Source organism: Macaca fascicularis, chromosome 9 (genome assembly GCF_037993035.2).
Source record: "Macaca fascicularis isolate 582-1 chromosome 9, T2T-MFA8v1.1".
Lineage (NCBI taxonomy): Eukaryota > Metazoa > Chordata > Mammalia > Primates > Cercopithecidae > Macaca > Macaca fascicularis.
In genome coordinates, this window is record NC_088383.1 from 136915144 (window position 1) to 136937365 (window position 22222).

General features: G+C 44.7%; 1 protein-coding gene across 8 annotated transcripts in view; it reads left to right on the forward strand.

Moving 5' to 3' along the window:
- PTPRE (protein tyrosine phosphatase receptor type E) overlaps positions 1-22222 on the forward strand; it is a 182526-nt gene that overhangs the window by 42143 nt on the left and 118161 nt on the right. The window lies entirely within an intron of this gene.

Here is a 22222-nt window from a genome sequence, read left to right on the forward strand (position 1 = left end):
TCTCATGTGACAGCATGGGAAGTGAGATGGAGAGGCCCATCAGCTAAATGGGATCCACACCGTGAAGGATGCCCCATGCCATGCCCAAGGGTTTGGGTTTTCTCCTTGAAGGGGTGAAGAGCTGCTGAAGCTTTTGGGCCCTACGGATGCTTAGATGGATGTTGGGCCACTCCATTGGCCCCCGGGAGAGCAGATGGGGAAGGGTGAGCCTAGGCTCAGAAGACCAGCACAGGGTCCTGAGCTTGGGGATGTGCAAACACCATCACCCCATCCTTTTTTGTTTAAGAGAGACTTTATTTTAGGGCAGTTTTAAATGCACAGCAAAATTGAGTGGAAGGTAGAGAGATTTCCCCTATGCTCCTTAACCCTACACACACAGAGCCTCCCCACTCTCAATATCCTACATGTCATCATCACCCAGAGTCAATAGTCTGTGTTTGGACTCACTCTTGATGTTGTACATTCTATGCATTTGGACAGATATATGACATGTATCTGTCCACCATGGCCGTGTCATAGAGAATAGTTTTACTGCCCTAAGCATCCTCTGTGATCCATCCATTTTTTCTCCCTCCCTGTGAACCTGGCAACCACTGATTTTTTTACTGTCTCCATAGTTTGACCTTTTCCAGAATGTCATGTGGTTGGAATCACATAGTATGTAGCTTTTTCAGTTTGGCTTCTTTCACTTAATAATATGCATTTAAGATTCCTCCCAGGCTTTTCATGAGTTGATAGCTCATTTCCTTTTAGCACTGAATAACATTTTATTGTCCAGATGTGCCACAGATTTTTAGCCAGTCACCTACATTGATGGTTCATTTGAGGTGTCAACTTGACTGGATTAAGGAATACCTAAAAACTTGGTAGCGTATTTTAGGGTGTGTTCTTCCAGAGGAAGTTAGCATTTGATCCTGAGTGAATTAGGTGGAGAGGGTTCACCCTCAGTATGGGTGGGCAACATCCGATCTGCTGGGGACCCAGACACGACAAAAACAGGAAAGGTGACTGTGTCGATCTGTCTGCTGGAACTGGGATACACCCTGTCTCTCCTGACGCTGGACAATTCCAGGCTCGTCAGCCTTTGGACTCCAGGACTTACGCCAGTACCCCACCCCCAATCCATCCCTTGGTTCTCAGGCCTTTGGACACAGACCAGGAGTTTTACCAACACCTTCACCGGTTCTGCAGCCTTCAGATCTGGACTGAACCATGGTGCCAGCATGCCAGGGTCTTCAGCTTGAAGATGGCCTGTTGTGGGACTTCTCAGCCAACCCTTATTAGCAGGGTTGAGCCAATGCCCAAGTAAATCCCTTCCCATGTGTCTGTCTAGCTATGCATATTGTATTAGTTCTGTCTCTCTGGAGAACCCTGGCTAATACAGATTTTGGTACCAGGATTAGTTCTAGAGGAAACAATTTTAATTTTTGGTTTTGGAGTTTCTGGAATTGGCTCTCTAACCTGTTTGGAACTAAAATTTCTGGAAACTCTACTTCTAATAGCATAGAGAGCACTCTGTATGTATATAGTAAGCACGTAATAGCTCACATGCTTACTGTTTGTAAATATGCAAAATAAATACATCGATACTCCTAATTCACCACTTATAAAAGGCAAAGAATTTAGAGACTTTACACCTGATATGTTTGAACATTTGAGGAAAACCAAAGAATATACTAAGGGTGATTAGTTGCTCCTAGCGCGGCTGGACCAAGTGATGAAAGAAAGGGGTGAGCTCTGGTATTCACATAAATAACCTGAGTTTCTACATGTGCCCTGGGTCAGAATCTTCTCTCTCATAGCCACAGGGCTGAAATTGCTGAAAGTCAAACACAAACTTTGTCCCTCGATTGACTGAATTACCGTGAAAGCTGAGTCTCAGCTTTGCAGAAATTTGGGATGGGGAAATGTGGGGAGACCTTAATGAGGCTAGGGACATTGAGCTCCGAAATTCTGATGAGTCTTGTTTGCAAACAGTGACCTTCCCTATCCCAGAAATAAATCCCAGCTCTGCCTGAGGGGATTCACTCTGATGGGACTCACAGCCTCCCCTGAGCCAGTTGCCAGGCAAGACAGTGCTGAATCTCTCTGGACCCGCCCCCACCAACCCTCTTTGCTTCTAGACCTACTGTAACTAAACTCAAGTCCCAGCAGCCCCTACAGGTGAGGAACACAGTGTGCCCCATGAGGAGGTGGCTACCCTCCAAAAGAACTACTTTGGTTTTCTAATTTAGAACAAGCAGAAATCTGGGGAACATGTGTAGGAATGGATATTAAGGGCGTGGGCTAACAGAGACATAAAGGAAGCCGACTGAATTTATTGATATGGACTGACTGAGCAGAGATTCTGCAGTTAATGCTGCAGTGCAGGGAATTTGGGGAGGTGCTCAGTTTGTTTCATTGGTTGGCTGAAATGTGGGTCAAAAGATGGTCCACCATGACTGAGTTGGAGATACCTGATCTCCTTTGATTTACTTTAAAGGAAGGGATCCAGAGGCATAGGGAGGATGGAATGCTAGAGTGGATTTGTCACTTAAAACCAACTCCCACACACTGGGAGGGTCTGGAAGACAGGCCTTTCTCCAAAACCTTGAGAAACAGTTTTTTGGGGGGAGCGCCAGCATCCCCGAAGAGCTCCGTGATTGCTCTTCTCTGTAGGCTGAACTTTGCAGTGGGAACCTCAGTCACTCAATTAGGAAACTTAAATGCTATGGGAATAATTGGATCCTGGGGTGTCAGGGGCCAAGTGGCAGCACTCAGCTATCAAAGGCAAGGTGGATGTAGTTACCGTAAGGTACAGCAGAGGCAAAGCAACAATCAAAATGGTCTGACTCATGTAGATCTATGGCACTGGCTAGTTAATCATGGTGTTTCTAAAAGTGAAAAGATAGGACGCCTACTAAATTCTTACCTGATCTGTATAAGCAGAAAACTTTCAGGTCAACTGCACAAAAGTCCAACTCAAATCACGAAAACTGAGAGTTGTGGCTCCTCAACAAATCCCCAGACTTGAGCCGGTTTATAGACTCAGAACCCTTTGGGTGAAGGAGGGGCTAGGTTCTCTCCAGGAAGGACTCTGGTAGACTACCAAGAATGTGTACTGTTCATCTTTCTCCCGTCTTTCCCTAAAGGGATCTATGGCCTTTTACCATGGGAACTGTGTGCTGGGGAGAGGGAAATAAACAGACATTTTGAGAACTACTGGACACTAGCTCTGAACTGACATTGATTCCAGGAGACCTGAAATGTCACTATGGCCCACCAGTTAGAGTAGGGCTTATGGAGGTCAGGTGATCAATAGAGTTTTAGCTCAGATCCAATTAACAGTGGACTCAGCGGGTCCCCAACCCCATCCAGTAGTCATTCCCCCAGTTCCAGATGCATAATTGGAATAGACGTACTCAGCAGCTGGCAGAATCCTCACATTGGCTCCCTGACCTGTGGAGTGAAGGCAATTATGATGAAAAAGGGTAAATGGAAGCTATTAGTGCTATCTCTGCCTACAAAAATAGTAAATCAAAAACAGACCTGGAGGGACTGCAGAGATTAGTGCCACCATCAAGGACTTGAAAGATGCAGGGGTGGTGATTTCCACCAGATCTCCATTCAACTCTCCTATTTGGCCTGTGCAGAAGACAGATAGCTCTTAGAGAATGACAGTGAATTATGATAAGCTTAACCAAGTGGTAACTCCAATTGCAGCAGCTGTACCAGTTGTGATTTCATTGCTTGAGGAAATTAACACATCTCCTGATACCTGGTATGCAGCTATTGATTTGGCAAATGCCTTTTTCTCCATCCTTGTCCAGAAGGCCCACCTGAAGCCGTTTGCCTTCAGCTGGCAAAGCTAGCGATATACCTTCACTCTCCCACCTCAGAAGTATATCAGTTCTCTAGCCTATGTCACAGTTGTGTTGGCAGGGATGTTGATCACCTTTCCCTTCAATAAGAAATCACGCTGGTCCACTATACTGATGACTGAAGGAAATTATACAGTGATCCATTTCCAAGACAAAGTGCCTTAAATCAGCTTAGGTAAGCAAAACTGCAGAAGAAACAGGATGTAGTACGCCCCTGCTTAGATAGCCAATGCCTGCTTGTTGTGCCCCATGCCCCCACCCAGCCCTTAGTTGCCCTCACCCAAACCAAAAAAAGTTTAGTCTAAGATGAAAATTTATTAGCCTGCAAAATAGCTCTCTTTGTCTATTCTTATCAGCCTGCCCAGCTACTTAGGTCATAAGTCAAATACTTAAAGAGTCCCTGAGCTAACAAGGATTGCAATGCATTGTGGGCTGCAACAAAATGCAGCAAGACAACCCTAATAAAAAACACCTAAAACCCCTACCCAACAATCAATAGGCAATGTCCAGGAAGATTGTAAACCCATAGTACTCAGCCTATAAGGAACCAGGAGAGGGACCTGTGCACTAGGGGATAAAGTGCTTGTTACAACTGTGCTGGGTGTGCCTGCCTATCAGACACCCAATCTTGCAAGACTGTCATGAAAAGTCTCACTTTTACTGTTCTCTGGGTGTCTGAGTCCATTCTTTGGGTTTGGTTGGGTAAGTTTATTTCTCACAATGACAATATGCTGATTGGGCCTAGAGAGCATGAAGTAGCAACCACTCTGGACTTATAGGTAAGACATTCATGTGTCAGAGAATGGGAAATAAATCAAGCAAAATTTAGGCACCTCCTACCTCAGTGAAATTTCTACGGGTCCAGTGGTATGGGGCATATCAAGATATCCCTTCTAAAGTGGAGGATAAGTTGTTGTATCTGGCCCCTCCTACAATTAAAAAAGTGCTTAGTGAAACTATTTGGATTTTGTAAGCAACACATTTCTCCTTTGGGTGTGTTACTCCAGCCCATCTACCAAGTGACCTGAAAAGCTGCTAGTTTTGAGTGGGTCAGAACGGGAGAAGGCTCTGCAATAGATCCAGGCTGCTGTGCAAGCTGTTCTGCCACTTGGGCCATGGGACCCAGCAGACCCAATGGTGCTTGAGGTGTCAGTGGCAGATAGGTATGCTGTTTGGAGCCTTTGGCAGGCCCCTATAGGTAAATCACAGTGAAGGCTCTTAGGATTTTGGAGAAAGGTCCTGCCACTATCTTCGGGTACCTACTATCCTTTTGAGAGACAGCTCTTGGCCTGCTGCTATATCTTACTAGAAATGAAACACTTGATTATGGGCCACCAAGTTACCATGCAACCTGAACTACTCATCGTGAACTGGGTGTGATCTGACCCACCAAACCATAAAGTTGGGCATGCACAGCAGCACATTATGATCAAATGGAAGCAGTGTAGATATGTGATTGGGCCAGAAAAGGTCCTGGAGGCACAAGTAAGTTACATGAAGAAATGTCCCTTCTTCACATGGTGACATATACCTATGGTTCCTACTCCTGCTGTGCGGCCTTCTCTCTCTCAGGCTGCACCCCATGATCATTTGACAGAGGAAGAGAAGACCAGGGCCTGGTTTATAGACGGTTCTGCATGATATATAGGCACCACCAGGAAGTGGACAGCTGCAGCACTATAGCCCCTTTCTAGGACGTCCCTGAATGACAGTGGTGAAGGGAAATCTTCTCAATGGGAAACACACTGGGCAGTGCACCTGGTTGTGCACTTTGCTTGGAAGGAGAAATGGCCAGATGTGCAATTATATACTAATTCATGGGCTATAGCCAGTGGTTTGGCCAGACGGTCAAGGACTTGGAAGGAATATGATTAGAAAATTGGTGACAAAGAAATTTGAGGAAGAGGTATGTGGATAGACTGCTCTGAGCTGGCAAAGGAAGTGATATTTGTGTTCCATATCAGTGCCTACCAAAGGGTGACCTCAGCAGAGGAGGACTTTAATAATCAGGGGTAGAAAATGACCTGTTCTGTGAAAATACTTGTCAGCTTGTTTCCCCAGCCACTCCTGTCATAGACTCATGATCTAAGTGGTCATGGTGGCAGGGATGGAGGCTATTCATGGGCTCAACAACATGGACTTCTACTCACCAATGCCAACCTGGCTATAGCCACCACTAAGTGACCAGTCTGCCTGCTGCAGAGATCAACATGGAGTCCCCAGTATGGCACCGTTCCTTGGGGTGATCTGCCAGCCACCTGGTGGCAGGTCGATTACATTGGAGCACCTTCATTGTGAAAGGGGCAGTGTTTTGTCCTTACTGGAATAGACACTTTGGATATGGATATGCTTCTGCCACAGCTACTATCTGTGGACTCACAGATCACCTTATCAACCATGGTATTCTGAACAGCATTGCTTCTGACCAAGGAATTCACCCAAAGCCAAAGAAGTGCAGCAGTGGGCTCATGCTCATGGAATTCACTAATCTTACCATGTTCTTCATTACCCTGAAGCAGCCAGTTTGGTAGAATGATGAAATGGCCTTTTGAAGTCACAGTTACAGCACCAGCTAGGTGACAATGCCTTGCAGGGCTGAGGCAAGGTTCTTCAGAAAGTTGTATATGCTCTAAATCAGTGTCCAACATATGATGCTCTTTTTCCTATAGCCAGAATTCACAGGTCCAGGAATCAAGGGGCAGGAATGGAAATGACACTACTCAGCGTTACTCCTAGTGACCCACTAGCAAAATTTTTGCTTCCCGTTCCTATGACTGTTAGCTCTGCTGGCCTAGAAGTCTTAGTTCCAGAGCGAGGAGTGCTTCCGCCAGGAGACACAACAGTGATTTCACTCAACCAGAAGATAAGGCTGCCACTTGGCAACTTGGGGTTTCTCATGTCTCTGAGTCAACAGGCTAAGCAGGGAGTTACGGTATTGCCTGGGGTGACTGATCCAGACTACCGATGGGAAATTGGACTACTGCTCCATAGTGGAGGCAAGGAAGATTCTTCGGGAATACAGAAGATCCCCTGGGGTGCCTCTTAGTACTGCCATACCCTGTGATTAAGGTCGGTGGGAAGTTACAACAAACCAGTCCAGGCAGGACAAATAATAGCCCAGGCTCTTCAAGAATGAAGGTTTGGGTAACTCCACCAGGTAAAGAACCATGACTATCGTATGATACAGAGAATAAATACATGTATACATACATACATATATACATACACACATAAAATCATGACCAGTGAGGTGCTTACCAAAGGCAAAGGGAATACAGAATGGGTAGTAGAAGATAGTAGTTTATCAATACCAGCTATGCCCATGTAACCAGTTATAGAAACAGACTGTTATAAGGATTTCCCCCCTATTTTGTTAAGAATACGTCCATGTGTACGGATACATATAGTAAGCAAAGATCTTTGTTTTCATTCCTCTCTTATTCTTTTCTCATGTAACAAGATTTTCTGAACTTGTATTAGTACTCAAGTGTTGTTAATTTTGTATCATAGTATTTAAGTTATGGGATATAAGGAGAACAGTAAACATCAAGCAAGGATTTTTTGTGAAGAAGGAATTATATTCATTCATTTCACACTACTATAATAAAAAACTACCTGAGACTGGGTAATTTATGAAGAAAAGAGGTTTAATTGACTAACAGTTCCACAGGCTTAACAGGAAGCATGACTGGGAAGCCTCAGGAAACTTACAGTCCTGGAGGAAGACGAAGGGGAAGCAAGAACCTTCTTCACATGGTGACAGGAAAGAGAAAGAGAAGGGGGAAGTGTCACACACATTTAAACCGTCAGATCTCATGAGAACTAACTTGCTATCATGAGAACAGCAAGGGGGAAATCCACCCCATGATCCAGTCACCTCCCACCAAGCTGCTCCTCCAATTTGACATGAGATTTGGGCAGGACACAAATCCAAACCATATCAGGGATTAACATGATTTGGTTGTATGCAGGACAGTTGCATTGTGTCAGGTGAAACTATTACCTTGTCATTATCTTATTTGGAAATTAAGTATGGTTTCAGGAGATGCATATATATAGATGCCAAGTTGACAAGGGGTGGGCTTGTGATGGTTAATTTTAGGTGTCGACTATATTAAAGAGTATCTAAAAACCTGGTAAAACATTATTTTGCGATGTGTCTGAGGGTATCTCCAGAGGAGATTAGCATTTGAATCTGAGTGGACTAGATGAGAAGCCACACTGCCAGCATCCCAGGGACTTCACCTTGCAAACAGTCTCTCAAGGGACTTCTCAGCCTCTACAATTGTGTGAACCAATCTCCCTAAATAAATCCCCTCTCATATGTCTATGTATTCATCCTATTGATTTTTGTTTCTCTGGACAATCCTGACTAATACAGACATCTTGGTTGCTTCCAAGTTTGGGCAATTAAGAATAAAGCTGCTATGTATACACACATGTGGGTTTTTGTGTGGACATAAGTTTTCACCTCATTTGGGCAAATGCCAAGGAGTGCAATTGCTGGATCATATGTTTAGTGTGCTTAGTTTTGTAAGAAACCACTAGACTGTCTTCCAAAGCAGCTGTGCCATTTTGCATTTGCAGCTATAAATGAGAGTTCCTGTTGCTCCAAATCCTTACCAGCATTTGGTGTTGTCAGTGTTCTGGATTTTGCCTATTACAATAGGTGGGTAGTGGTGTCATATTGTTGCTTTAATTTGCAATTCCCTAATGACAGATGATGATGAACATCTTTATATATGCTTATTTTCCATCCATATATTTTCTTCGTTGAGGTGTCTGCTCTGGTCTTTGCCTGTTTTTTTAATGGGATTGTTTATTTTCTTATTGTTGAGTTTTAAGAGTTTTTTTTTATACCTTATTGATTAAAAACCCTTTATCAAATACATTCTTTGCAAATGTTTTCTCTCCAGTCTGTGGCTTGTCTTCTCATTACTTTGTCAGTGTCTTCTGCAGAGCAGGAAGTTTTTAATCATTATGAGATTCAATGTATCAATTCTTTCTTTTATGGGTCGTGTTTTTGGTATTGTATCTAAAAAGTCATCCCCTTACCCAACATCATCTAGATTTTTTCTATTATTTTCTACAGTTTTATAATTTTGCATTTTACATTTAGGTCTGTGATCTATTTTGAGTTAATTTTTTGTGAAGGGTATAAAGCCTGTGTGTAGATTCATTTTTTGCATATGGATTTACAGTTGTCCCAGCACCGTATGTTGAAAAGACCATCAATTTTTCTGCCTTTGTATTGCCTTCATTCCTTTGTTAAACATAGTTGACCATATTCATGTGGATCTATTTCTCTTCCATTTTGTTGGATTTTTTCCTTCAGATTTGTTACATAGATAATCATGTAATGTGTGAACAAAAATATTTGCATTTTTACTTCTTAATCTGTATATCTTTTATTTTCTTGTCTCATTGCAATAGCTATGACTTCCCATATCAGAAAAGCTCTCCATTCTGTTCCAATGATGTATTTGTTGATTATTTTACTGAAGCTTTATAGTTAAGTCTTGGGGTCAAGTAGTGTCAGTCCTGCAACTTTGTTCTTCTCCTTCAATATTGCGTTGGCTATTGTGAGTCTTTTGCCTCTCCATATAAACTTTAGTATCAGTTTGTTGACATCCACAAAATAACTTGGTGGAGATTTGGACTGGGATGGCATTGACTCTGTAGATGAAGTGAAAGAACTGACATCTTGACAATTTTTAATTTGTTTATTCATGAACATGGAATGTCTCTCCATTTATTTAGTTGTTATTTGATTTCTTTTATCAGAGTTTTAATATAGATCTTGTACCTATTTTGTTAGATTTATGCCTAGGTATTTCATATTTGGGGGTGCTAATATAAATAGGGTTATGTTTTTAATTTTAAATTCCACTTGTTCATTTCTGCATACAGAAAAGTGACTGACTTTTTTGTATTAACTTTATACCCTAAAACCTTACTATAATTACCTACTAGTTCCAGGAGGTGTTTTTTTATTATTATTCTTTCAGATTTGTTACACAGATAATCATGTAATCTGTGAACAAAAATATTTGCATTTTTTACTTCTTTTTTTTTTTATCTTTAAACTGTTCCACAAATTTTATTTTTTTATTTTTTTAAATTATACTTTAAGTTCTAGGGTACATGTGCATAACGTGCAGGTTTGTTACATATGTATACTTGTGCCATGTTGGTGTCCTACACCCGTCAACTCGTCAGCACCCATCAACTTGTCATTTACATCAGGTATAACTCCCAATGCAATCCCTCCCCCCTCCCCCCTCCCCGGGATCGGCCCCAGTGTGTGATGTTCCCCTTCCCGAGTCCAAGTGATCTCGTTGTTCAGTTCCCACCTATGAGTGAGAACATGCGGTGTTTGGTTTTCTGTTCTTGCGATAGTTTGCTGAGAATGATGGTTTCCAGCTGCATCCATGTCCCTACAAAGGACACAAACTCATCCCTTTTTATGGCTGCATAGTATTCCATGGTGTATATGTGCCACATTTTCTTAATCCAGTCTGTCACTGATGGACATTTGGGTTGATTCCAAGTCTTTGCTATTGTGAATAGTGCCGCAATAAACATACGTGTGCATGTGTCTTTATAGCAGCATGATTTATAATCCTTTGGGTATATACCCAGTAATGGGATGGCTGGGTCATATGGTACTTCTAGTTCTAGATCCTTGAGGAATCGCCATACTGTTTTCCATAATGGTTGAACTAGTTTACAATCCCATCAACAGTGTAAAAGGGTTCCTATTTCTGCACATCCTCTCCAGCACCTGTTGTTTCCTGACTTTTTAATGATTGCCGTTCTAACTGGTGTGAGATGGTATCTCATTGTGGTTTTGATTTGCATTTCTCTGATGGCCAGTGATGATGAGCATTTTTTCATGTGTCTGTTGGCTGTATGAATGTCCTCTTTTGAGAAATGTCTGTTCATATCCTTTGCCCGCTTTTTGATGGGGACATTTTTTACTTCTTAACCTGTATAGTTTTTATTTTATTTTCTTGTCTCTTTGCAATAGCCATGACCTCCCATATGATATCAGAAAGGAGTGTCAAGAGAGGACATTCTTGCCTCGTTCCTGATCTTGGTGGGAAAATGTCTGGTTTCTTACCATTAACGTATGACATTAACTATAGGTTTTTAATAGCTGTCCTTTATCGACTTGAAGACATTTCCTTCTATTCCTTGTTTGTTGAGAGTTTTCATCATGAGTCGGCTTTGAATTTTGTCACATGCTTTTTTTTTGCATCTGTTGATATAATCATGTGATTTTTCTTCTTTAGCCTGTTGATGTGATGGATTAATTAATTGATTTTCAAATTTGAATCAACCTTTTATACATGGGATAAATCCCACTTGGTTACGGTGAATAATTATTTTTATACATTTTGGATTTGATTTGCTAATATTTTGTTGAAGATTTTGCAGCTATGTTCATGAGAGATATTGGTCAATAGTGTTGTTGTTTTTTTTCTTGGAATGCCTTTGGTTTTGGTATTAGGGTAATGTGGGCCTCATAAAATGAGTGTTCCCTGTGCTTCTATCTTTTGGAAGAGATCATAGAAATTGGTTTAATTTCTTTCTTAAATATTTGGCAGAATTCACCAGTGACCCATCTGTGCCTGGTCCTTTCTGTTTTAGAAGTTTATTAATTATTGATTTATTTTCTTCAATAGATATAATTCTATTCAAATTGCTTTTTTTTTTTTTTTTTTTTTTCTGAGACGGAGTTTTACTCTTGTTGCCCAGGCTGGAGTGCAATGGCTATAGTGGCAGGATCTCAGCTCACTGCAACCTCCGTCTCCTGGGTTCAAGAGATTCTCCCACCTCAGCCTCCCAACTAGCTGGAATTACAGGCATGTGCCACTACACCCAGCTAATTTTGTATTTTTAGTAGAGATGGGGTTTCTCCATGTTGGTCAGGCTGGTCTTGAACTCCCAACCTCAGGTGATCCGCCCACCTCAGCCTCCCAAAGTGCTGGGATTACAGGCGTGAGCCACCGCGCCTGGCTGAAATTGCCTATTATTTTTTTAAAACAGAAATCCAGGTTAACAACAGGTTGGGGCTTGAGGGGAGTGGAGAAAAACTGCAAGAGTTTCCTAAAAGCTTACGCAGTTCATGCATTCACTCATTCATTCATTTGTACATTCATTCATTTGGTAATTCACTCAATAGCCACCGACTGAACCCGTTTACCAGAAATAAGTCCTGCCTCAAGATGATAGCATATGCCTTTCTTATGCCTTCCTGGGCATTTTCTTGAATTACTTATATTTTTTGTTTTTAATGTGTAAATACGTGTACCCAATAATTCAAAGTCATTAATTTATGTTTGTAATAATTGTTGAAATAAGTTTGACAGAAGGTAACCTTTCTGAATTTGCAAAGAAAATGATTGCCAGGCAAATTTAAAGCAGAAGTCCATTGTGGGGAAGATCCTATATCCAAAGCCACACACTTTTCAACCAGCTTTAAGCACTTTGTCCATAGTGTTGAGGGCACAACTATGGAGTCAGACCTTCCCCAGTATGATCCTGGGTCAGCTACTTCCCAGCAGGGTGACTTAGGGTTGTCTCCTTGTCTCTTTAATTCTCCTTTCCTTGACTGTAAAGTGCAAATAATAAGACCCACCTTGCAGGCTGCTTGTGAGGGTCCATGAGAGGGTTATGAAGCTTCTAGCACATAGAAGTGTGCTAGGCACCAGTAGAAGTGCTTGGCAGGGCACCAATGGGAACTCTTGCCTTTATTATTAATACATTCAAAGGGAGATTTACTGATACTCTCTGTAGTACTGTAGGAGATGTGATGATATCAAAGCTAATGCCTGTCCTCATGGAGAATGTAATTCTTTGGGGAAGCCAGGACAGTTGCAGATTATTACTGTGTAAGACGAGAAGTAATAAAAGACGAGGGAAAACAAGTGAATGGCAGACACAGGTCAGAAAGGAGACCGATCCCTCCGGCTTGGGCATGTTTGCTGGCATGCGGTGCCCCAGGGAGTTGAGATACTGTTGCTAAATGATCAGATGGTGTCATCTGGGGTGGCCACTGAAGGACGAGGCTGGCTGTGTGTGTGACAGCAGACCTGCTTCCCTACTGCCTGTGCTGTGCTTTCATACTGCAGACACCCAGCAAGCGAGCGCTGAGTTAGGTTCCAGAGAGAGTGAGTTCAAGAAAATGCATAGCAGCAGAAAAACCCCTCTATTGTTAATAGCAAAGATTTCTTATTTGTTCATTTGAAAGACCCTTTGTCAAATTCTTCTGGCCTTGAGCCCTTTGATCACTTCTGTGCACGTAAGTCTGGTGGATTCTTTCTTGCTCCTCAGCACTCAGCTCTGGCAGCCGTGCCTCCCCGGAGTCCAGTCTGACTGTTCCCTGCAGCTTTACCTGGTCCTCTGCGAGCCTGAGCACTTAGGTTGCTCCATCTTTCAACAGCCCCAGGAGTTGTTCTGAGTCATCTTGGAGCTCCTAGCTCAATAAATGTGTAAACTTGCCATGGCCCGGATCTTGCTCTGATTCGTGAGCATTTAGCCATTAATCCAAATATGTGAAGCTTTTTAAAAAATACAGAAACAAGTAGTTCCCACTCACCCTTCCTCTCTGCTGTTAGTGTGCATTCAGACGATGCCAAGGAATGGGCTTCTCCAGGCAGAGCCGGGGCTTTGTGAGGGGTCTTTCTCAGCCACACGTGTCCAGCATGTATGTGGCCTTCTCCTGGGGCATAGAAGTACTTATTTCAGCCGACACAAATGAAAACGATTAACATTCAGCAAAATATCCCAGCTGCAGTCTAATTATTTCCTATGGTTGTTGGTGACAGCGTCCCCTTTTTGGAGCGGGGTTGGCTGGAGGCAGGATGAGAACAGTGTGGGCTTGTTGGGGAGGTGTTGTGAGGCACCCAGCACGGAGAACTGAAAAGGCCTCTTTAGAAGCTTCTCTCTGGGGCAGGGTGGGGGTGGGAGAGGCTATGGTAAAGACCCACAGTGGCCTGGGCTCTTCTCTCCAGCAAGATGCAACAGGACAGGGGAGGAGGGCCCCCAGGAGGCCCCGGGGGTGGCCTGGAACTTGAGAATGAACTGATGCTGGCAGGCACAGCCTTCTTCACTTCTTCACCAGGGTGAGCCCCGCCTTAGACTGCTCGGTGACACCTGTGCATAAGCGCTCCACCCCCAGCGAGAGAAAGCGGGCCGCTGGGACTGGCTGTCCTTTACTGTGTGACTGTCTCCAGTGTCTTGTCTGTCCCTTCCTACCTGTCACTGCACTTGGTAGTCACATAGTTATTTGTACCTTGGCATATTTATTCCTGTCTCCCCCGCAAGACCGCAGGCAGCACTGAGAACCCAGGCTGTCTTGCTCATGCTCTGCCACCAGGACTAGCCAGGCTGGGCACCCCAGGGATGCCCGTGGAGTGAATGAATGAGTGAATGGATGAGTGAGTGAAAGAAGATATGAAATTGGTTCTACAGGATGCCCGGCCTGCTGTTACCACTCAGGAGACGCAGCTCTAGGATAGGAGAGAGACTCCATTTTTCTCTGGGTATTACTGGGCTGTTTTAATTTCATTAAACAATAGGAATTTATTACCTGTTTTCTTAAGCTCTAAATAACAAAGGGCAGCACAGTAAGTGTTCTGTTCTTCCTCTTTGCCAGGGCCCAGAGGTAGAGGGAGGAGCAGCCTGTGGTGATGGGTGCCCATGGAGGGTGAGGAAGAGGCTGCAGAGGTCCCTGCTGCCCGGACACGTGGCTGTAGGCCCTAATGGAGAGGCAGCCCCAGGTACCACTCCCTGAACCTGTGGGAAGGCTGGCACAGACAGCACATGAGTGCAGCACATGCCAGGCCACAGGGCTCCTTCCTTTTAACTCTCAAGGCCCCATGAGGCAGGCCAGGTGACTGAGGCCCAAAGGGCAAAGTCACTTGTTCTGGTGGCTCGGCTGCAGGACAGCGACTGTAGGGCCAGTGCTCCATGCACCCGCAGCTGCTCTGCTGGACACAGACCTCCCCGGGGAAGCAGAGACCACCCTGCATCTGAACGGGGAGGGGTTGATGGAGTGTGCCCTGGTGACACAGGCTCTGCAGGGTGGGATCAGGCCTCCCGCTCAGTTCTGCGTTGGCTCTTGCCCCACAGGGCCTCAGTGAAGCCAAGGGAGCTCAGGGGAGCAAGAGTCTAAGACAGAGGCCCTCAGTGGGGCCACTGTGCCCTCCCCAGTGCCCAGGACATCAGCAGCATCTGGAGATAGGTTAGATTGTTATGGCCAAGGAGGGGGCAGTGTCACTGGCGGTTAGTGGGCAGAGGCCAGGGATGCAGCGGAACAGCCTACAGTGCCAGGCAGTCCCCAGCCCCCGCAATGTCCGAGGTGCTGAGGCAGAGAAATCCTGGGCTTAGGTCACGCCTGGGTGCACAGGAAGGAGCTTGCATCCCAGGAACCAGGGGCTGGGAGAGTGGGGAGCTGCGTGGGGGGCTCCGGAGGTCCCAAGTTGGGGTGCCCTTGGATTCCTATGTGGAGGTGGAAACGTGGGTCTAAAGGCCTTGACTAGGGATCTCGGGCTGAGAAACACTGGCTGAGGCTGCAGGAAAGATGTGCCTCTGAGGTGTGGGCCTGTGGAAATCAGACACTGCGGCAGCTTGGCCCCCCTGGGGCCTGTGGAAATGCAGGTAACCCGTGATATCCTAGGGTCCTGCTCCCACCCAAGAGAGGGCTGGGGTGAGTGGTCACAGCTGAGGGCCTGCAACTGTATGAACCTGTTCTCCACACCACACACAGACCAGCAGAAGCATCTGGAATGTTCCCGCAGCACCCCTGCATCTCACTAACTCCCATTCCTCCCTCCCCTCTCAGCCAAGTCCACTCCCTACAGGACGCCTTCCCTGACTGCTGCTCTGGGTCAGGTTGCATCTTCTCAAAGAACTGTATGTGATTTACATCCTTTGTTAACGTGAACACGTGATTAACCGGCTTCTAGGTGGATGCATCCTGGTGTCTTCAGAGTCCAGCACATAGTAGAAGCCCAGAAAGTGGTTTTTAAATGATTATCCTTTGTCCTTGATAAATAACAGAGGCGTCTTTACAGGGTGTAGAGGCAGAGCCGAGTTGAGACATCGAAAGTGGGCAGGGAAAGCGTCTCCAATCCTGGAGTTGTGGGGAAGCACTGTAGGTGCCTGTTTCCTCTGAGCTCACCTGGGGTGGAGTGTGTGTGTGTGTGTGCGCGAGCGCCCGCGCACGCACGTGCACACATGCACACATGTGTGGAAGCCACGGGGCTGGAGATAGTCTCTAGCAGTGTGAGACAACCAGCACACCATCCTGGTGCTGAGCGCAGCTCCGTGTCCCTGTCTGGGAAGCCCATGGCCCTCGGGGCAGAAGTTCTGCACAGAGAGTCCTCAGTGGGCCGAGGCAGTGGTCTTCAGTCCATTTGCAGTTACCTTGCCCCTCTGTGCCTGAGATAAAAAAGATGGTTTCTCCTTCATGGAGAAGGAGTTCGGTTTTATTAATACTTTCTTAAAGTGAGCCACAGGATTAGTGCTGGGCCCCAGGTTTTAAAATCTTCCATCTGATATTCAGTCTCTTTCCTGTTGTGACCACTCCTTGTAAAGGTGATTGCACTTGAAGCTGAACCCAGCGTAACTGCGGCCCGTCGCCCTCCCAGCTGGCAGGGTATCCTTTGCTTTCATTTTATTTATTGTTTGTTTGTTTGTTTATTTATTTAATTAATTCATTTTTGAGACAGAGTCTTGCTCTGTTGCCCAGGCTGGAGTGCATTGGCACGATCTTGGCTCACTGCAACCTCTGCCTCCTGGGTTCCAGCAATTCTTCTGCCTCAGCCTCCGGAATAGCTGGGATTACAGGCGCCCACCACCACACCCGGCTAATTTTTGTATTTTTAGTAGAGATGAGGTTTCACCATGTTGGCCAGGCTGGTCTCAAACTCCTGACCTCAGGTGATCTGCCCACCTTGGCCTCCCAAAGTGCTGGGATTATAGGCATGAGCCACTGCACCCAGCCGCCTTTGCTTTTATGAAATTTAAACTTCTAGGAATATATTTTCATAGATGATGTTTCTAGCTGTCTTTAAGAATTAATGAAGTTCTTAGTTCCATTTTTTTTAAGTCCTTGGCTAACTGTGGACAATTCTCAACTGTAAGGGAAAGATTTACGTCTTTATTAATAAGCCTCACTGTCTCTGAAACTCTTTTCATATTCAAAGGGCACTCGCATTACCTGGCAATTACTCTTTCTCAATGAGGCACAGGTTGGTGATATTTGGGAATATGACTTTGGGGAATACAAACTCCGTTTAAGTAATGATTTTGAAAAAAATCTCTCTGCACCAGTGAATGCCATGAACAGTTTCATTTTCAGTAAGTACTTGCAGCCAGTTGTCTAGTTGTCAGAAGGCGGCCTTATCAGCGGGCTCCTGGTGTCGGCGTTCTGCTGCTGGAAGGTCAGGGAGTTCCCTGGACCCCACGGAAGCAGCTGTCTCCATGAAGGACAGGGACCGTGCCGCCAGCCTTTCTTTTATTCTCCCACTGACATGGGATGAAGGCATTTCACTTTTAAGCATCTTTTTTCCCAACTTCTCAGAACCCTTTGAAGATCTTGCACTTGACTTCTAAAATTCAGTCCAATTCCTTAATAAGTATGTCACTATTACAAGTTGGCTTTTTAACTTCTTAAGATGCATCTTTAATTTGAACTTCCATAACCATATTTTTATAATTATCAAATGGCAGGAAATAGATGCTGACTCCCTTAATTTTATCATTCTAAATGTCACAAGAATGGCAAGGCTCTTTAAAAGACAAAAGAAGTTCTTCAATTAGGAATTCCCATGGTAACCAATATAGCTCGATCTTTTTTTTTTTTTCTTTCTGTGGCTATTTAAAGTATTTAAATTGATTTACATCCCTGTGGAAATGTGAAGAAAAAGCCTGGATCCCATACATCCATTCCACCTGGAGTTTGGGGGTTCTATTATAAGCCATGTTCTTCTTTTGATTCCTTCCCAGTATCTGCAGTGGAAGGTAAGGGTTTGCCCCTAAGCAGACGCCTTTTAAGTTTCCTTAACTTAGGAAGAAGTCATGATTTACCTTTGTATTCCTTTTGCAGTTGAAATTAAAACACAAATATATAAATTATCTCATTTTGTATTGCTCTTACACTTTATGTTGAACAGTAAATATAAATGTATTTTAGTAGCCAGACGTTAGAGGATAACACTGGCTTAATTTGTGCTGAGTGTGGAGCCCCTTCTGGGTGCAGTGAGGGTCTGAGCCTGTGAACCTCGTATCTGCCCAGCTCCTGCTGGACAGCATCAGAGATCTGCTGACTCAGGGTCCAGCCAGTCTCCACCTCTTCCTGGAGCAGGACACTGCACACCAAATTCACTGATACTGCAGCCACAGCCCTGGACACCTGGATACGTGCATTTTCCCATCTTCTGCCACACTGGCCCTTTGCCTGAACTCCTCCTGGCCTTCAGTCTGAGGTCCCCTGGGGGCCACGAATGGCTCTGCAAAGTTGCAGGTCCCGATAGTGGGCTATGGGTGCTCCCAGCTGAGCACATTCATGACTCTCACACTCACTGTACAAGGAAATGAACATAGTATGCATGGATCCACCAGATCTTCACTAAGCCTCACAGCAACCCTAAGAAGAGGACAGCCATATTTATCCTCATTTCATCCGTGAGGAGGTAGAAGCTCAAAGAGGTCAGATGCTGCATCTGGGGTCAGTGTGGTTTTCTGCCTCTGGGACCCCCTACCCATGAGGCCAGTGTCCATCCCCCTCAGCAGGTGTGTGGAGCCCTCTGGACACAACATCTTACTAGGAATTGCATGACAGTTACTGATCATTTATCTTTTAAAATGGGTCAAGAAGCTGAAGGGAAGATGGGAAGTTTCTCAGATGTCACATATTGACAGATATTATAGCCAAAATACACACAGAGGGGAACATTTTGGAGAAGGTTGTGGCCATGATAAAAATCAGCATTTATTGAGCTTGTGATATGTGGCAGACACCATAAAGTGTGCATCGTAGACATTACCACATACACCCCATGCAGCCAGAGGGTGACCAGCCACCTACTTAGCCAGGGACTGAGGGGTTTGCTGGGATGGGGGATTTTAGTGTTAAAACAGGGATGGTCCTGAGCAAAGCAAGGGGTCACCCCACCCACCACCCCAAGGTTAAGATGGACTTACCTTCATTTTGTAAATAGAAAACCCATGGCTCAGAAAGTTGAGGTAACTGCTCAGGCTGCTCTGATGGCAAGAGGTGCAACTGAGGCCTGGACCAATACCTGTCAGAACCCAAAGCCACATTTTTTGATCATGACACCTTTGTCACAGCCGTGAGAAGCAGTCCCTCCTGCGATGGAAGTCTCAAGGTCATCCATATGACCAACACCTTGAAAAGATTTAGGTGATAAAATTGAGATTCTTAATTCTTTTGGAAAAAAAAAAGATTAAAAGATTAAAATCAGAAAATTATTTTCAAATAAAGTTTATGCCAAAAGATACAAAGACTTGCTCTGTAAGAGATAAAGTGTTTTGTGGCAAACAAACATTTCAAGGGCAAAGTCAGGCCGGCCATCCTGCTCTCTGCCATCCTGTAAGTCTCTCCATGCTCATGGTCATCTGTCGCCCAGTGTGAAGACTGCTAAAGGCAGATGACATGCTCAATGTTTCTCAGTTGACCATATTTTTTAATTGAGTTTTTAGACAAATTAAATTAATGAATTTGTTTGCTTATTCATGCAGAGTAAAAAGCAATACCCACTCTACTCCAAAATAGTAGCTCAAGCTATGTTTTTGCAAATTGATATGGTTTGGCTGTGTCCCCACCCATATCTCATCTTGACTTGCAACTCCCATAAGCCCCACGTGTCAAGGGAGGGACCCTATGGGAGGTAATTGAATCGTGGCAGCAGGTTTCTCCTGTGCTGCTCTCGTGATAGTGAGTAAATTCTCACAAGATCTGATGGTTTTATAAAGGACAGTTCCCCTGCACACACTCTCTTGCCTGCTGCCATGTAAGATGTGCCTTTGCTCCTCCATCTTCCACCATGATTGTGAGGCCTTCCCAGCCATGTGGAACTGTGGGTCCATTAAACCTCTTTTTCTTTATAAATTACCCAGTCTTGGGTATTTCTTCATAGCAGTATGAAAATGGACTTACACACAAATTATATTAAAACGCAACATCCTTACAGAAAAGTCTGTACCAGTCATAAGCACACAGAGCTCTGAACTTCCAAGTAAGGCAGCACCCAGATCAAGGAATGTGACAGACCCATTCCCCCAACCCAATCCCCTTGTTGCTCTTCCAGTCCCTTCATGCCTCCCTTCCAGGGATAACCATTGTCCCCACTTCTGACACCATAGATTAGTTTCGCCTGCTTTTAAACTTTATATAAGCTGGATCATAGATTATATCGAAGTATTTTTATGTTTATTGAATACTATGTGCAAGGTCTTGCATAGCTGTTCACTGAATGTACATGACTTGGTTTTGAATGCCTCCCAGGTTGCTCTATAGGGGTGTGTGTGTGTGTGTGTGTGTGTGTGTGTGTGTGTCCCTGGATATAGATCACAGAGTTGTCTTAGCAGTCAGTCCTCAAAAGGCAGGTTCACCTGGTGGCCAGCTCACATACTGTGTGTGTTCAGGAAGGCATTCCTGCCGTGTAAATGTCATTTAAATGTGGCATATCTATGAATTCAACAGGGTAATTTGGTTCCTATGTTGTTGGAAAGTTCTCTGAATGCTGAAGTCATCTGCACTCCAGGCTTGAGTAAATAACTCAGGACAACGAAGAGAGGAAGTTGCTGTTAGGTTTGGTGGGGGGAGAGGAAGGTGACATTCACATGTCCTCTTGTACAAGGGCCACCGTGTGAAACCTGATGTCCAGTGAAGACACAGCCATCCAAATAGATCACTGCCTTCCAGCCCCAGGGTCTACACAACAAAAACACTTCCCCGTTGAGGCTATCTGGTGAATTCTGCCTCCAATGTCCTGGGAGCAGTCAGCCAGAGCCCAGGGCAGGGGGCCTCCCCAATCTCCATTCTGCAGATCATTCTTTCTGGGCAATTCATGCTCTTTCCCACACAGAAATGTTTGAGGCAGTTTGTGGAAGGAGCATTGTATCAGGGTGGTTCCTAAATCAGGTGGATTAAGGTATGGACGCTGTCTTCACCGCTTGCTTGTCAAATAACTGAACTCCTGACTTCTTCTTTGAACTCTGGGCTTCTAATCTGTGAAGTCAGAGTAGTGATAACTGGGTAGTTGTGAGCATTAAGTTTAAAAATATGTTGTGGCAGCACTTTGCATGAGCAGACTGTAGTATAAATGCCAGCTCCCTTTCCCTGGCGATGAGAAGTGATTGTGATTGTGCATTAAGTTCTGGTTTAAGCTTCCTGGCTGACAAGGCAAAATTGAAATACAATGGTTTATATTGTTCTAGTCTGATTCAAAGAATGTCCCTAGTTTTTCAGGAAATATAAACACTTTCCTGGTGTTACATTCTAGGACAACTTTATTTTGTAAGCCTAAATGATTCAGTCAGGGTTTCCAACAATGGTTTTCACCCCCAAAAGATGGAGAATTCCCCTTTCTATTTCCATAGCGTGTATCAATCCTTTAAAAAATACTAATCTGAGGCTATGATAGTGCAACACTAAATTCGGAAGGCGAACACCGTGGAGTTGGAATTGCATTCTGTTGCTCCATTTCTTTCACCTTCTCTTTTTAGTGGACATCCCATAATAAGAACATAAATGGAAAGGGCAAGCCTGGAGTGACAAAGGGAATCCTCCATTCACTCTGCACAATGCTGCTGCTGGGCTCAGGACGTGGAGAGGGCAGGGGCTGTGAAGACATCCTGGTGCCTTTGCAGGGTCGCCGTGAGGATAAAGGGGATGGGCCAGCTGTGGTGGCTCAGGCCTGCAATCCCAGCACTTTGGGAGGCTGAGACAGGACTCTTAAGGCCAAGAGTCCCAGACTAGCCTGGCCAATATGGTGAAACCCTCTCTCTACTAAAAATACAAAAATTAGCTGGGCACGATGGTGCACACCTGTAATCCCAGCTACTTGAGAGGCTGAGGCACGGGAATTGCTTGAACTTGGGAGGCGGAGGTTGCAGTGAGCTGAGATCGGGCCATTGCACTTCACCCCGGCAACACAGCGATACTCTGCCTAAAAAGAAGAAAAGGCGGGGAGATGATGCAGACACGAGCTTTGTGTGTGTTCTTGTCATATCACATGTAAAGGAGACCATCAGACTGGGAGTCTTTTCTGTTACAAAATTATACATCTGGAGAATCATGGCGAGCAGGAATTCTGTGTGAGATG